The 17484-nt window shown below is 47.1% G+C and overlaps 1 long non-coding RNA gene across 2 annotated transcripts; it reads right to left on the bottom strand.

Annotated features, from left to right (window-relative positions):
* Positions 1–310: 310 nt before the first annotated feature.
* On the bottom strand, positions 311–17136 carry LOC146543906 (uncharacterized). 2 transcript variants are annotated; one of them, XR_014884740.1, is made up of 6 exons: positions 12955–17136; positions 12729–12840; positions 5207–6604; positions 4996–5080; positions 4196–4413; positions 311–2690 (listed from the first exon to the last, which is right to left on the bottom strand). It is a non-coding gene; the product is annotated as an uncharacterized LOC146543906 (long non-coding RNA). The 2 variants fall into 2 exon arrangements; XR_014884739.1 differs by having other exon boundaries at positions 4196–6604.
* Between the last annotated feature and the right edge of the window lie 348 nt (positions 17137–17484).

Below are 17484 nucleotides of genomic sequence, written 5' to 3'. Positions count from 1 at the left end.
CAATTAACCCATTCCAATCCCTCTGGCCACACATAGAGCATTTTTGCCAAGGGTGTCCAACCATGATGTACACTTCCCATGCTTGAAAGCAGATGCCATGAGAGTGCCCAAAGACATTGCAGCTTAAGCATTCATCCATCAATCATTTATGCTTTCACACCAACTATCCCATGCTATCTCAACAAAAAACATCTTTGGCACAAAGGAAACTCAGATTTTCCTCGATAGATCCATCCTCATGGAGCTGAAGGCATCTCTTTCCACAGATCCAATACTCAGCATTCCAGCAGCACACAGGCTCTGCTGTTCCTTTTTCTTTTTTTTTTTTTTTTTTTTTAAATCTAAATCATTCCCTCTGTATTTCCTCAACACAGAAATAACAAGAACTGCACACTGGTTTGGGGGTTTCTCTTCAATTTTAAATTTACTTCTAAATTGTGACCTTGAATACCAGGATTTTGCCCTAAGCAAGGTTTTATTGCCATGTTATCAACTCCAGAAAATAAAACCCTCCCTTTATAAAATGTAACAGACCTTTAATTAACCATAATGATAGTTCTGGGTGCCATTATCACACATTTTAGCTACAATGAAAAGCTTTTAGGAGAGATGACAATAAGTTCAGCCTGTATTTCTCTCCTTTCCCATTCCCAGAGTAATGGAAGGAAGCGCTCAGCTCCCTGTGCAAAATGCAGAATGAGAGGTGCAAGAGTTTGGCCAAAGGATCAAAAAGGAAAACTAAAATGAAGTATAATACAATCTTTTACATCAGTAACCTGAAGAGAAAATGGCTTTGGGAAGGACAGCCCCAGGTGATCTCTCCTCCTGCCCACATCTTGGTTCTGTTTTCTATTTATGATTTTCCAGTAATTCTAGCCTCTGTTTCCCATTCTTCAGAATAACAGCTGGGTAAGAACTTGCATCTCATGTCACACCAGTTGCAACTTGAGGTGGAATGGGCAAACATCCCAAATAAACCCTCTTAACTGAAAAGCATTCCCACTCCCATGCATCAACCCTTTGCGTGCCCTGGCAGAAGGGAACTGCCACCAACTCTGCTTTTTGAACCAGCAGTCTGTTAGCCAAGCATTAGAGCAGTTGGTTTCCCTCTTCCCTCTGCAAGTCATCGGGGCAAGCCAGAAAGCTGCAACCATGCGGCCAAGTCACCACCTGAGAACGCAGCAGCCATCTCACAAAGGGTTGTCACCTTTCACAGGTTGGTTGGGGTTGGAAGGGAGATTTATCTGGTTGCCCCAACTCCTTGGTTGTACCAGTGTCCTCAACCCTCTTCCTACCTTTCATTAACATTTAAGAATATCAAACCGTGATTTATTTTGATTATAGCCAACTGCATCCCAGGGTCCCATCCCCATCCACACCCACTTGGGTTCCTTTTCCAGGCACAGGACTTCCAAAACAGATGCATGTGGGATTCTCCTGTCCCATCCAGATCTTCTCCAAGATTCCTTAAATGCAGCCAAATCTTTCAGTAAATGAATCCTAGCAGAGACTACTTCAACTTTACTAAAAGTTGCTGCTGAAGACGTGCTGACTTTAAAAAGCACATCTACTTCTTGGACTTGATTTGTATTTTTTAAGTCACTCTGTAGCAAGTAATAATGGTTACTTATGTACTTTCCTAATTAGCTGGGCAGATAATCCACATGATATCCAGGTAGTCTGCTCCTGGAGGACTTTGGCTGAGTTGTTGCTCCCCAGAGTCACCAGCCCCACGTCCTGTAGGATGGGTGATGTTACAGCCTCTGTGGCTGCCAACAGAGTGAGAAATATCAGCTGCAATTTATTTTCTTCCTCTACATCAACAGCTTTCAAAGAAGAACAAACTCAGGCTTTAACATCCCAAGACTGTTCCAGCACCAAGCAGAAAACTCCTGCTAGTCTTGAAATTAATGTTTTCATTCTCTAGCAACACCAGTACCTCAGCTGGGGAAATAACAGGGATATTAATGTAAAACACAGTACTCGACCAGAAGGAAAGCATTTCACTATTATGCAGAAAAGTCTCTCAAAGGGCACACTGTGATAAAAAATATATATGGTTAAAAAGGAATTGTACTTTAATATGCTAACCAGAAATGGAAAAATCAATAGCAGCAATTTAAGTTTGCAACCAGGAAAAACAGATATGGTTGAGTGGATGTTCAGAATGCCCCACTGGCTGCTCAAAATGCTTCATCAGGTATTCTCATACGTTTGATTTGAATAGCTACAAGATACAGGATATCAAGGGGATGGTGAAAATCCAAAGCTGCACTGACTCTTCTGGTTAGCTACACACATGCAGGGCCAGGCCAACAGCATGGAACAAATAAGATCACTTTATTTGCTAAATAGCTTAGCAGTATGCAAGAGAGAGGTGACAGATTTGTACTTGCATTTGAAGGTAAGTCCATCGCTAACAGTTGTCAGCTCAAATAGATGCTCTCCTCCAAAAGGAACTTCCTCAGTGCTGCTGCCATCTTATCCACTTCCCAAAGTTAAAAATGAAGGATTCCCCAAGCATCCTTCTGTATGTGCGAAGAGGATCCCTCCTAACAGCATCTTTATTAACTTGTAAGATCTTGAAGCTCAAAAGCCATATCTGTAGCACTGACAGCTCACACAGTGCGTGTTATCAGCTTCAAAGTGCTTGGCTCTGTGGTAGGGCAGAGGACTACTCTTGCACACCTCTGTAATTAAGAAGAAAATAAAAAGCTTAAAAAAAAAAATGTAACTTTTTGCACAAAGTGAAAACTTATTTTCCATTTTGCTACTGCTACAAATACTTCATTAGTACACAGCTAAGTCAACACATGGCTCATTGATGCCTTTTCATCCATATCCATGCTCGTGATGCAACGTATTTCCATAAAACTCAACGGTGAAGGCAAACATCACCAAAAAAAAAAAAAAGTCAGAAGGCCAAAGAGCTTTGCTACATCCAACAGCATATTTCAAAGCCAGGTTTTGAAGGGAACAAGATAAGGATTGCAGGGGCAGTTGAGGTGCCAAGGAGGCTGTGGATGCCCCATCCCTGCAGGCATTCAAGGCCAGGCTGGATGTGGCTCTGGGCAGCCTGGGCTGCTGGTTGGTGACCTGCACACAGCAGGGGGTTGGAGCTGGATGAGCACTGTGGGCCTTTGCAACCCAGGCCATTCTGTGATTCTGTGACTCTATTAAAGGCCCCGGACTCAGGGAACACTGTAGGTTAAATACCTTTATGAAATGATGTTGCGTTTTTGAAACAGTTTGGAGAAAATTATATTTAATGAACACCTATAAAATATTTAAGGAGATGTAAGAGAAGAAAGAGCATTATATGAAATGGACTGGACAAAAAGGAAATGTTTAATTACTGCTGCAACAACAGAATGCACAATGACCCAAAACAGCCTCCAGATCTGTTCATTCTGTGGGCATTTTCATCTTCCTACTCGTCTTTTGTACTTTTTTATTCCTTTTTATCACATTGCCTATATTATCATAACCCTCAGTGATATATGACTTGGTTTTATAAATGCCTGACTAACTAAATTAAAGAATGAATTACTACAATATTTAAATATCCCTTCAGTAAGCCTTCTTAGCAATTAAGAAACAATGATCATTAGCTGAATACTTATTTAAGCACTCCCAGTTTTAGCAAGAACTGCACAATCAGCAACGATTACATGCTAAAGAACACTTTTGCTTGGCTCTTAACGGAGAAAAATGTCCAGAGGAAATTCCTAATGGAGATTCCCCAAGGTCACCCCACCTTCTTTTAGGATAGGACTCGTTTCCATACTGGTTCAGCTGGCATTCAGCTGTTACAGGGTGTCAATACGGGCAGTGAGTGCTGCAGCTCGAGGTGATCTTCCATGTCAGCACCCCACCATATGCATCTCTTCCACAGAAAGTACTTATTATAAACCTTCATTCTCTGTGACTCACGTTACTGACAAGTACTCCTGATCTTTACATGTGTCCTGTTGACCTCGTATGCGTTGGGCAGCAAGAAATTCCCTGCACATAAGTAGCCTTTCATTTCTCAAGTCAAGCCATTAGAAGGAGCCTGGGCAAGCCAGTCCTGAGTGATAAATACATCCAGAGCCCTGACCTACCCTACTCTACCAAGGTCAACCTTCAGTGTTTGCCAACACAGGAGGTATCCTCAGCACCAGTAACATAATTTTAGCCCCTGGCTCGCACCTACCAGTAGAAGAGTCTTTGAATCCCAGACCTCTCATTTGTTGCAGATTGATTCCATCGCTGCTTTCTCTACGAATTGCTTTTCTCCCCAGAGATTCAAGCAAAGCTGCTGGCCAGAAACACTGTCAGCTCCAACTTAACTCCTCGATTCAAGCCTTCCTTCTTGGGCGAATTCATGCTGCTGAGTGACGTGTCCCTGCTGGTGACCCAGGCCTACAAAGTCTAAAGCAAATGCAAACAAGCTCAAAGTGAGAGCTGAAGGTGTGCTTTGTGTTAACACAATCAATGTATTAGGGTGACAGCATGGGACAAGCACGTGGTCTCAGCCACAGCAGCTTCACACATCCCATTGCATTCTGAGGACGCTGAGCTGGGTCAGAGCCCAGCCGTCAAGTACTGCACTCAGCTCCCCCAGCCTTCCTATGGGTTCTTTTCTTTCTTTAAATAAGCCTCTGGAATATTTTATATTAATATGTAACCACCTTTTTCAAGAATACAAAAGATCTCACACCTCATCTGCCGTAGCCACGTTACTAAAATTCTTTGCTGCACACCTCTTGACACCACCCTCAGACCCACAAATCTAAATATGCTTTTATTCCAAGAAGGAATGGGTGCTTTTCAACATATTGCTCCATAGCCCCCTACGAATGATTACGTGCTTCCGAATTATGCCACTGTATAAATTCCCAGTACCAAGTGATCTTGCTGCAGACCCAATTCTCACACAGGCACATTCACATCTGCATAATGCAACGTATCCCAGGCCCTGAGAGGGGTAAATAATTGATAGGATCCACTCACTTTTCATCTTCTTGCTTTTTCAATTCCTTTTTCTATCGTACATCAGAGCACTCCTAGGACACCAAAGTGTTGAGAGAGGCAACTTCTGTTGGGGCATCGCACTGATCAGCACTATGGCAAAGGCTGTACCACGCACTGGCTATCGCAGTGGCTGCTCAGCCACATGCTTAAAGCCATCTTGATTATTACAGTATTTCCCAGAATTACTCACTGTGTTATCAAAGCAGGAAGCTGAATATTCAATGCATACACCAAATCAGGACATCTCTCGCCAACCCTTTTGATGAAGGTGAGTGTGCTGTTAAGTAGGACACGGCGCAGTGCAGGATGCACACACAGCAAAGGCAGCTCCTCTGATTTGGGCAGCATTAAGGTTTCAGGGGAAGACGCTCAAAAACATCACGGATAATGAAAAAAAAAAATCAGGAACTGGCAAGATTTTCTTCTTCTTTCCCATAGCACAGCTCCTTGGGTGCTCTCATCTCTGGCTGCTGTGCAGTACGTATTCGCAAAGAAAAAAAATAAAGAGAAACTAAAAGAAGTGAGAAAAGCAAAAGAAGTGAGAGAAGATTGAAGGCCGCATGACAGAAAGAGAAATAAGTGACTGATCCATTTCCTTTGTATTAATTCTGTGAAGGAAAGACAGTGTTGTACAAAGGATCAACCAGACTGCCTGCACGTCTGATCAACCTGTCCTTCAGAGGGAAAAATCACACCATTAGAGGTTCGCTCTGTGCTCTGCAGGAAACCTCATTACGTGCACTGCTCCGACAGAGCTCTCTCCACCCATCACAACCAACGGGTGCTGAATCTCCCCCTCTCAGACAGCATTTCTTCCAGAAGACGATGCCTGTGCTGTGATTTACAGTGCATCCAGAGTGACTCCCCGTGGCCCTTTGAGATGCACGCGGATCACACGTCTGTTTGGCAATAATTCTACTCCTGGAAAGCTCATAAAATCTAATCGTGAGGGAGGGGGCAAAAGGGCACCTACATCACCAGAATGTCAGCACCTCCAATGATAATTAGTGGCCATGCATTGAAGCTTCATTCATCTGCATCCTAACATGCACTCGGCCCCACAGTGATCCAATGCTGCTGGGACAGGTTGGGCACTAGGAGCAATGCCTGCTCCAGAGAGCAGCCAGGCGCTGGCACAGCTGCCCAGGGGTGGGCAGTCCTTGTCCATGGAGGTGTTCAGAGCCATGGGGATGTGGCACTGAGGGACCTGGGCACTGCAACCGTGGGGTGGGTGGGGGTCTCAGAGAGCTCTTCCAGCCGTCTGTTGACTGGAAGATGCAATTCTACGATCTCCATCGGCCTCCGAGGGATGCACACAAACCACTGACAAAAGGAGCAAGGAGCAAACACCAGAATGCCCTGAACTCACCCTGATGTTGTTAGGCATCATTTCTACCATTCCGTTCTTCACAGATCCATTGCACGTCCTGTGTCAGGAATCAAGCACAACTGCGTGTGAATCTCAGCATCTACAGTAGCTGTGTGTCCCTTTCCCTCAGCTCGGAAGCCACACAATCCCCCACATCAATTCAGGGGCAGCAGCTCATCAGCTATTTTCATATTTTCTTGGCATTAGTGGTTTTAGCGCCTGTGAGCAGAAAGGAAGAATAAATACAGCCCAAATTAAATCTCTCCAGCTATCAGACAAAAGAAAGTCCTTCCTTTGCTGCCAGCAGCTCTGACCTCACCTCGAGCACAGCTCTGGTCACACATCCTCAGCCCCAGTGATAAATTATGCATTTGTCGGCTCTACGAATCACAGCCACCATAGATAATCCGTTTTGTTCCCACAATACAGCTTTCTTCTAAATAAGAAACTGAGCATCACTCTACCTCTAAAATCAGATCTGCTTCGCTTTGTATTGGAAAAAGAAGACAGATTACTTCTAATGGCTCCTTGTATCCTGCTACAAAAGCCCCGGGAGATGCGAAATGAGCAGAATTATATGGAACCAAAGAACACGTGGAGCGAGCTCACTAAGTAGAAAAGAATTACAGAGGCTTCATGATTTGTAAAATGATAGGAGTGTGAGTCAAAAGGAGCAAGTTCAGCTGTGAAAAGAAGATCCATCCAGTTAGGATAAATTTAATTAAATCATCCTGTCTTCTAATAATTGGGAGCAATATAGAAAAGAGTCACAGAATCATAGAATGACCTGGGTTGCAAAGGCCCACAGTGCTCATCCAGTTCCAACCCCCTGCTGTGTGCAGGTCACCAACCAGCAGCCCAGGCTGCCCAGAGCCACATCCAGCCTGGCCTTGAATGCCTGCAGGGATGGGATGAGCATCCACAGCCTCCTTGGGCAACCTGTTCCAGTGCCTCACCACCCTCTGAGTGAAAAACTTCCTCCTAATACCCAACCCAAACCTCCCCTGTCTCAGTTTAAAACCATTCCCCTTGTCCTATCACCATCCACCCTCACAAACAGCCGTTCCCCCTCCTGTTTATCTGCTCCCTTCAAATACTGGAAGGCCACAGGTGGCACATCCCTCCACCTAAGCAAAGAAGATGGGAAGAAAATCTCAAACAGAGATGGAATGCAGAAACACTGTGGTCAGGCAGCGGTGAGAGGAGAACACCCAGCCCTGGGAGCAGACGTGGCTCACAGCAGGCTATGCTCCCACCACTGCTTTATTCCCATAGGACTGCAGTGACAGAGAAGAACTCAAAGCCCTTTCACAGGCAGTGGTAGAACTACTCTTTGGTAACTATTCTGACACAGGATTCAATTACTTTGCATCTGTACCAGGCCCAGCCACGAAGAGATCAGGATTGTCCTTTGTCCTACTGCTTGCCTTGCTACTGTTAACAAGCTGTTTTCATGCCCACTCCTGCAAGGTGAAGGGGTTTGAGCCCCTGCCTGCAGGAAAAACACACAGCCATTGGTTAGGGCCCTCTGCACAGGGGAGGCACAAGCAGAACACAACCAGGCAAAGCAAGGCTGCATTCCTACAGAGCAACAATTAAGAGCAAAAATAAAAGGAAACAGCCAGTGCTGCCCCTCAAGCATCTGACCCGAGTGGGCTAAAAATGCAGCATAGAATGGGGAAGAAAAACAAACAAACAAACAAAAAAAAAAAAAACAACAGGTGGTTTTCAAGCCTGGCTAAATAGAGCTGGCTCAATTTTCTTTCTAATGCCTCTAAAGACAGGAACTGACAGCAGAGATGGGGACTCAGGCTGTCCGCGCTCAAACCGCAGAGCGAATGGCGCTGGAGGGGACCTGCAGAGGTGACCTGATCCAAACCAGTAATATTTTTTTTCCACATCTCAGATGAAGTTTATTTCCACTTTCCCTTATAAAAGTGCTCCCACGTTCGGGCTGTACCTGCCTGCCTGTCTCCCTCCCTCCCCCCCCCAGTGCATACACATGCAGGCACTCCCTACATCCTAAATACACGAGTGGGGCTCTCTTCTTTAAAGCAATGCAAGATCTCAAGTTCTATTTATGTTAGAAGCTAGAAACGTTGAACAGTCTCATTCCTTCTATTTATTGTACTTTGCTTTTTGTTCATTATTGCAAGCTAGCCCTCCTAAAATATATTTCTTATTCATCCCTTTAATGATGCGTTGATTACGCTGCAGTATCTAAAGCTTCCTATCCCCCACAGCATCTTAAAAAAATAGATTTTGGAGGGCTTCTTCTCATGGCTTTAATCACCATTGGGCCGTAGCTAAGCAGTGTGCTAGCAAAGGTCTTAGGAGGTCTCCCAGCTCCTCCTTGCTCACCATGGCTTAGCACAGCCAAAACCAGGTGCTCACAGCCTCAGCTTTTGGCACCTGCAGGTTGGTTGGCTTTTTTTTTGTTTCTTCTTCTTTTCTAGCTTTGTTTTACTGTTTACATCCACAACTGCAGCTGTAAGCACAGGTAAAACAAACACCCTGAACCACAGCATCTGCCAGCCTCCTTCCAACCAGGTGCCTCACTGCACTGCTTCTCTCCTTTAAACAGCTCTATATTGTGTACACTGATACAGTCCCCCCCTCCTTTACTCAGCCATGCCACATGCATTCTGCTTTGTGCACTTCTGTGCATCCCTCCTGTGCTAATCATCCCAGCCTATTCTCCTTTAGGCCCAAACGAGATGTACTACATTAATCAGTTGATTGTTATTAACCCAGTTACACTGTATCTTTGCATAATGCTGCTCCATCTCTAAATCCATACTCTAATCAGGTATTATGACATCTTTAATGATATTACTTGCGTGCTTCATAGTAATCCTCTGATGATGCATTGGGGCTTTATGGTTAAAGCCTGCTGCAGTCTGAGCACGGGTCCTTTGTGGGCCAGGATTGGGTACCAACAAGGCAGGGCTGCTCTGTGTCACAGCAGAACGCCCGTGTCATGTTCCTACGGGGGAGAGAAATACCACTCCATAACCAGTTCCTATTTGCAGGAGAGAATAAGGAAACAGCTGGATGTGGAGCTCTTGGAGTGAGTACAGAGGATGGTAACTAAGATGATCAGAGGCATGGAGCACCTCTCCCAGGGAGGAAGGTTGAGGGAGCTGGGCTTGTTTTGCTTGGAGAAGAGAAGGCTCTGGGGAGACCTCAGTGTGGCCTTCCAGTATTTGAAGGGACGGATAAACAGGAGGGGGAATGGCTGTTTGTGAGGGTGGATGGTGATAGGACAAGGGGGAATGGTTTTAAAGTGAGACAGGGGAGGTTTAGGTTGGATATGAGGAGGAAGTTTTTCACTCAGAGGGTGGTGAGGCACTGGAACAGGTTGCCCAAGGAGGCTGTGGATGCCCCATCCCTGCAGGCATTCAAGGCCAGGCTGGATGTGGCTCTGGGCAGCCTGGGCTGCTGGTTGGTGACCTGCACACAGCAGGGGGTTGGAACTGGATGAGCACTGTGGGCCTTTGCAACCCAGGCCATTCTATGGTTCTATGAAAAGAAGCATGAAGTGTAACTCACCTGAGCAGCCCAACTAATGCTGCCTGTGGTCAAAGACAACGGCAAAAGCTCCACGTCCCCTCTGCACCCACCCCAGAAGCAGGCTGTGAGTTAGGAAGGGAATGAAACACAAGGCTGGCTTCCTCCTGCCAGCACCGAGGGGGCACAGAGCAGCTGCCTGTAAGAGAGCAGTCAGCAGCAGGAGCCCAGCAAAGAGCAGCAAGGTGAGATGAGCACCAGGCCAGGATTTCCCCTGCAACACTCTGAAATCTTCCTGCTCAAGGAAACAAATCTAATTAGCCAGTGCTAAAATAAATCCGTGGTGGGCTGGGAAGGCGAATCATGCTACTCAGCTGCATGCAAGCCAGCAAGCAGTGCCCACCAGCAAGTGGAAATTAACAAATACAACAAAAATGATCATACAAATCGCACCTGAACACTAAAGGAATAATTAAAGATAGAACAAAAGTAGATTTAAGTTATCACCCCTGTTTTTGTTCTTTAACTTTTAGATCCCACAAAGAGCTCCCATAGGAGCTGTTTGGTTCATGGGTGCACCTGGTTCTCCTGGTTCACCATGGGTGCGTTCTGGTTCTCCTGTAGTTACCTATCAGCTAAATCAGCCCTTCCATAGCAGAGTCCAATCCCAAACAATTTGGCTGTCAGGCATCTTCAGTACCACAAAATGGCTTTAGGAAGACACACATTAAGTGACACATCAAATATGTAGCTGGGAGAAGAATGACCTGCATGTACCTTTCTGCAAAGCACGCGGGTGCTGTGAGTACCAAAGGGATGTGCTGAGCTGAGTGGTGGCATTTGCAGTATCTACATGAACTTTCTGGGAATCATCAATGTATTTTAATAACCACTGCCACATTAACCAAAGGCACACTATGCAATATAGATGCTGCTGAATTATTAACATGTTGACAACAATTTCGCAAATAATGAACTAATTGCTCCCATTATTTATTTTTCAATTATCTGTAAGCGCTCAGCTCTGTTCTCTGCACAAAGGGCTGATGGCTGTGAGCTCAGAAAGGACAACAAGTGAGAGTCCAACCCCACCAGCACAGTGCATGGTGCCATGTGGGCTATCAATGACAGCCCAGCCCCACCAGCAGTGTCATAGAACCATAGAATGGCCTGGGTTGAAAAGGAGCATAGTCCTCATCCAGTCCCAACCCCCTGCTGTGTGCAGGTCACCAACCAGCAGCCCAGGCTGCCCAGAGCCACATCCAGCCTGGCCTTGAATGCCTGCAGGGATGGGGCATCCACAGCCTCCTTGGGCAACCTGTTCCAGTGCCTCACCACCCTCTGGCTGAAAAACTTCCTTCTAAATGGGGGCACCAATGACAGCCCAGCCCCACCAGCACAGTGGGAAGAAATCATGGTCTGCCACAGCCAGGTGAGGCACTGCACAGCTACCGAGGGCTTCCCACTTTAAGGGATGCTCAGGAATCTTCCAGAGAAACAGACACAGATTTAACTAATGAAAGAGCATGATTATGTGCTATGTAGCATTCCTTTTCCAGGAGGTGGTGATTGAAACTACTTTAGTTTAATAGCATTTACTGTGAAATCAAGCAGGAAAAATAAGCCTCTGGGGTTTGGTACCAAACTTGGAATTACACGTAATCAACTTGCACACATTACTTATAACTGATGGCAATCGCTTTGGTCCTAGCTGGTATCTTTCCTATATTATATCTACACAGTATGGACTGCATGCTGCCCACTTCAGTGTAACGAATTATACAGCCTGCTAGGAGGAGCAGCAGCACCTTCCTACTGAGAAAAACATCCATTCAGTCTTACACAGAGCCCGTCAGCATGGAAGCCTGGCTTTGTCTGCTGGGACATTAGGAGCAATGTCTGCTCCAGAGAGCGGCCAGGCGCTGGCACAGCTGCCCAGGGGTGGGCAGTCCTCATCCATGGAGGTGTTCAGAGCTGCAGGGATGTGGCACTCAGGGCTGTGGGCACGGTGGGTTTGGGGGTCTCAGAGGGCTTTTCCAGCCTGAATGGTTCTGTGATTGCATGGCAGGTGGCTGATGGGGCAGTGATGCTGGAAGGAATGCGGACGAAATGCAACACAAATCCCATTGAGAAAAGTCCAGGGCTTCCAAAAATATCGACTTATCGAGCAAAGGCTAACAAACAAAGTGAAGCACAGAGATGATCACGTGCTATAAGACAGAAACACAAGGCAGAAACGAGCCGAATTCAGAAAGAGCCAACAGCTGATGAGGATGCTCTGCCCTAGGTGGACAAGACGTGTATGTAAGCTGGCACTAAAAAGCTGAAGCAGAAGATGAAAGTCTCAGAAGATGAGCATTAGTGAGACAGCCATCAGGATTTGCTTTTAGGCAATTTCAGACTGATTCACTGATGGAGATGCACATAAAAAGCTCTGAGAAGATGACTGATGCAAAGAGCCCAATAACATTTTATAATCCAGAGGAAGCTGATCAATTAAAAACCCATATAAAAGTGGATGACAGCTGTTTGAAAGCGTTGCCATTAGTGTGAGTAGCACAGAAACCTCCTGGGCTGGGGCAGCTCGGGCAGTGTGGGTGAGGAGGTGACATTGACTGAGGGTGAGAAGATGCCCTTTTCATTAATTAACTCCCAGGGAGCCACACGGAGCACTTCCCAAAGGAAGGGAATAGTGAGGGACGGTGCAGAGTGGTGGGAGACCTCCTGCACTGAGGTATATCCCCATGGCCCTACAACACCTGGTAGCAAAGACAACTGTCTGCACCTTTGTCGACAGGAGACACAAAGAAGCCCTCGGGTCCAAAGAAATTACCTTCTTGTTCTCTCAAAGATCAGCCTGGCTTGATATTGTCACATCCCATTTGAGATAACTGAAGGGCCAGAAGTCTTAGAACAGAAGTAACGAGGAGGATTTTGCAAAGCTCCTGGGAAGAAAAAGACTACTAAGTGCTGTAACTTAAAATACTGCTCATAAAAGGGGAAAAGGTCTTTTGTGACAAAAGGAGACATCCTCATAGCAGCATAGAGTCTACGCTTACCTTAAGAGCTGGCTGTAATTAGCAACTCTTGTTCTTGGAACAGGAGATCCGTCTGAGAAAAGCAGTCAGGAGCAGCTCAGGAGTTTCGTGTTCCTCCAAAGCAGCTGGAAACCACTGCCAGGCAAAGAGAATGATTGGAGCCCATCAGCTTAATTTTCTTATTATTCTTATAACTTTTATTAGGTTTACTGGGTTAGATATTAAGAGGAAGTTTTTCAGCCAGAGGGTGGTGATGCATATGAACAGGTTGCCCAAGGAGGCTGTGGATGCTCATCCCATCCCTGCAGGCATTCAAGGCCAGGCTGGATGTGGCTCTGGGCAGCCTGGGCTGCTGGTTGGTGACCTGCACACAGCAGGGGGTTGGAACTGGATGAGCACTGTGGGCCTTTGCAACCCAGGCCATTCCGTGACTCTATGATCTATAACGGGGTTTTCATTAAATTCTGTTTTGATTCTCTGTAAAATTTAACCTTAAAGTCAGCAAACAGCCAATAAATTGGGTTTTTCATCCTGTTTAAACTTAAAGCCAATAAGTACAGTATCATAAACTCCACAAAATCTCTCTAGGTTTCAGAAGAAAAGACCCAAAGCCATCACATTGGTATGCTCACCTCTGTAGTTTTCAGCGCATGAACCATTCACTGTCACATCTTCTCCCCCTGCACCACGCATGGGATGGATATTCAATGGATATTCATATTGCCACGTGTCAACGTAACTGCAGCATCTCTCAGCTGTGCCCAAGGGGAGCTATGGAAGCACAACACCCTTTTACACCTCCCACCCTGGCACGAGCTGCAGCAGAAGCCTTTCTGTAAGCTGCTTTCCTCTGAGCAAACCGAGCTTTGGAGTGGAAAAGATGGAATCAAGGCGACACCACCCCAAATTCTCACAGATGGGAGAACTGGCCGCATTCTTGCACCTGTTGGGACAACCCAGAGCCCTATTGCCCACAGTGCTCCTGCATAGAACCAGAGAGAATTCAAGTTGGAAAAGCACTCTAAGGTCCCCAAGCTCAACCCATCCCTCCATGCCCACCAACCCCCAGTGCCACATGTCACTGCAGCCTCCTTTCAGGTCATTGAGGTCACAACCTAAATCAGAGCCCGGGGACAAAGCTTGCTGCTCCTGGAGCAATGCTGCATGCTCAGGCTGCTGTTGCTCTGCTTGAACTGCACACCAGGCAGCCACAAGCCACAAGATAGTTTAACCACAGCCATGCAAAACAACGAGAGAGAAAGTGACTTTTCCCATCAGTGCTTTAAAACCAGCACCTCAGTGGCACTTCCAGAATGCAGAGTCCTCCAGCCATGCCCCAGAATAGCAGTGATGGAAATGTGCAGCTCCTTTGGCTACTGGGAGCATCCCGTGGGGCGAAAGAGACATAACAGATGGGGCAGGGAGGTGCGATTTGTTCGTGTTCTCAAAGGCATTTGATAAAGTCCCAACTTACTTGGAGGCTGTAAAGGAAACACGGTTAGCACCGGGTGAACGATCACGTCTTGTCACGGATTAAAACAAGTTAAGAGATAGGAAAGAGAATAGAAATAAATGGCCAATTCGCAGCATAGAGAAAGGTTAATGGTGTAGTGCCCCCGGGATCAGTCTTCGGGCTTCTGTTTTTCAGTGTGGTCATTAACAGTCTGGAGAGGCAGGGGATGGCAGGGCAACAAGAGAACCTAGCAGCATTGCCGCAGCTTGCCACGGGCAGCAACATGCACACAGTGCTGCTGAGTGCCCCCAGCAGCTCAGGCTGTGCCTTAAGCACCTCCAGGGATGAATGTCCCCAGTGACAAACTCAGGTGCCTCAGGACTCTGTCAGTGTGGGGCTCACAGGTGGCTCACAGCATCTCCCACCGAGAGCAGTCCTACATCAGCTCCGCAATTACACACATGCCTTCAACTGTGCCCCAGGGCATTATCAGTATCGAGATGTAGCCGTCAATGTTTTCTTTATTAACACACCCCCTATCGCTATCAGAATCGTGGGGAACGGTGGCTTTAATAAAAAAAGATAAAGAAAACCCAGTGCTGACTCCACTAATACCTCCTTACCTCGCTACAGACACAGCCAGAGCAGGACGAGATAGCAATTTAGAGGAGAGAGGATGAATGTCAGCTCTGACAGATTACTTCTTCCATTGGCAGCAGTAATCTTTTCAAAGGGCACTGACAAAAGGAGCAGCACATGAAAGTGGAGCTCACCTGGAAAGGAGGGGAGATGCTTCCCAATGGGGCTGAGAGCTGCAGTGCTGCACGGCAGGGGTGGGTGGAGGGCAAAGCTGTGGTTACTGATGGAAACATACTGGAAATGTAACATCCTGTTGGGAATTCATTAATGTGGAAGACAAAAAAAAAAAAAAAAAAGCCTCCCTGCAGGCATTCAAGGCCAGGCTGGATGTGGCTCTTGGCAGCCTGGGCTGCTGGTTGGCAACCCTGCACATAGCAGGGGGTTGGAACTGGATGAGCACTGTGGGCCTTTGCAACCCAGGCCATTCTGTGATTCTATGAAAAGGATGTTCTGAGGGTGATTTTGTTGTTTGCAACTCGGTTGCTACTTTGTCAAATTCAACCCATCACAAGGAGTCTCAGGGTGAGCTGTGAGCAGGGCTTCCCTGTACAATGAAGGCCATCAGCCCATTGATGGGTGGGTTGGAAATGAAGTGGCAGCCTCTGCTGTCCCCTCCCATGCTGCAGGGCTAGGAAGAGAAGAACTTGGATTCTCAATGATTGATTTCCCTTTTTCTAAACAACAAAGAAGCATATTCCTATTTGCTCACGTAGAAGAATGAAACATCTGTCCTTACACACAGGGATAGGCTGGTTTAAATCACCTGTCAATATTTTTCCACTAACCTGGCTATAATGAAATTAATCCAGTAAATTCACAGGGAACTGATCCGCTGAGCAGAAGGCAGAAGCGCTGCCGTGTTTATTTGCTGAAGCGGGCACTAACCCCCCAAGGATCCCTGCCTGCCAGGTCTGAAAATTGCAGGTGATCTTCTGGTCCCGAGGATGCAGGCACTGCAGGGCTCCCTCCATCCATCTGCGAGCTCTCTGCAGGAATCCCTACAAACATTCTCAGCACAAACATACGCAATTTGCCTAAAATGTTCTATGCTCATATTTCCTGTAATCATTCTGGCTGTCATTAAGACGCACCCGTTGTTTATAAGCAACCAAAACTCACAACAAATAATTAAGAGGACACGGTTTGCTCCAGAGAGATGCTTGCAATTTTGTCCTCTTGGAAACGCATCTCCTGCAATCCACCCACCCGAGGAGAGCCGTACAGCATCATGGAAAGCTCCAACCACGTGCAGGACAGAAGCGATTCTGCACACACACCCCGCAGTGCCCGACGCAGCCCTCCTGAACCCGGAGCCGTGCACAACCTTGCTGGCCACAGCCGTCCTAACTCTGCGGTGTATCCTTCACACAAACGGAACACCGCATCGTTTTGGCTTTCAGAGGAACATCCCACCGTGTTTTCTCATTAAACGACGCCCTCGATGCCGGCAGCGCTCGCGTTAACGCGTCTCGCAGAGCGCAGCTCCAGCAGCTCCTCCGGTGCGCGGATGGCACCGCCTGGTGGTGCGCGGGGAGAAAGGGAAGGAAGAGAAAGGAGGGGTGAGGACAGGACGGGAAGGAAAGGGGAGGGGGGGGGGGAACAGGACGGGAAGCTGGTGATAGCAACTGCTGTAGGTGTGCAGGCTGTCCAGGCAAAATAACGGAGCTTTCTGTCTGCACTTTCACATACTTGCTATGGAGTGGACTTCACCACACGGAGCTGCTTAAGCCCCCTGTTTGAGTCACCCCTGTGCACAAACAGAAACCATCACTCTGGGTAACACAACAGCTGAGCAAACCTCAGCTCTTTCCCAGGGAGCAGGGCCAGGAGCAGCAGGTTGGGGAAGCATTAGTGATGCCAGAGATTGAGTCCTCCCCCCTCCCACCCCCCCACTTTGCTCAGTGCCTGCAGGCTGTTGGGGGTCACATCTCCATCCAGAGATGGCAAACATTGGATATTGTACCTTAAACCTGGATGTCACATCATTAAAATACAACACAGCATTTCTTAATGAATGAGGGATCAGTAACAAATAAATAAACCTGAAAGGAAGGGAAGAATCAGTCTGTTTACCAACCAAACTGCTGCAGTTCAGGCCCTGCCACCCCTATTCTTACACAGCACCATTAATTCTCATCCAAGCTGTGCTGGGGATGTAGGGAACCCCACTCTGAGGGCTCAAAGGACCCCACTCCCAACTCCTCCCTCCATTTCCCTCCCATCTCCTCCAGCCCTGCAGCTGCCCCTGGTTCAGCTCCCCCTGCACACAGAATCACAGAATGGCCAGGGTTGGAAGGGACCTCAAGGATCATGAATTTCCAACCCCCCTGCCACATGCAGGGTCACCAACCTCCACATTTCATAGCAGCCCAGGCTGCCCAGGGCCCCATCCAACCTGGCCTTGAACACCTCCAGGGACGGACGGGGCATCCAAGGGGGATGCAGGGAGGGGGAGAGCA

This window comes from Meleagris gallopavo, chromosome 8 (genome assembly GCF_905368555.1).
Source record: "Meleagris gallopavo chromosome 8, MGAL_WU_HG_1.1, whole genome shotgun sequence".
NCBI classification, from domain to species: Eukaryota; Metazoa; Chordata; class Aves; order Galliformes; family Phasianidae; genus Meleagris; species Meleagris gallopavo.
The sequence above is the reverse complement of the archived record's forward strand: the minus strand, read 5'-3'. Positions and strand labels throughout refer to the sequence as shown.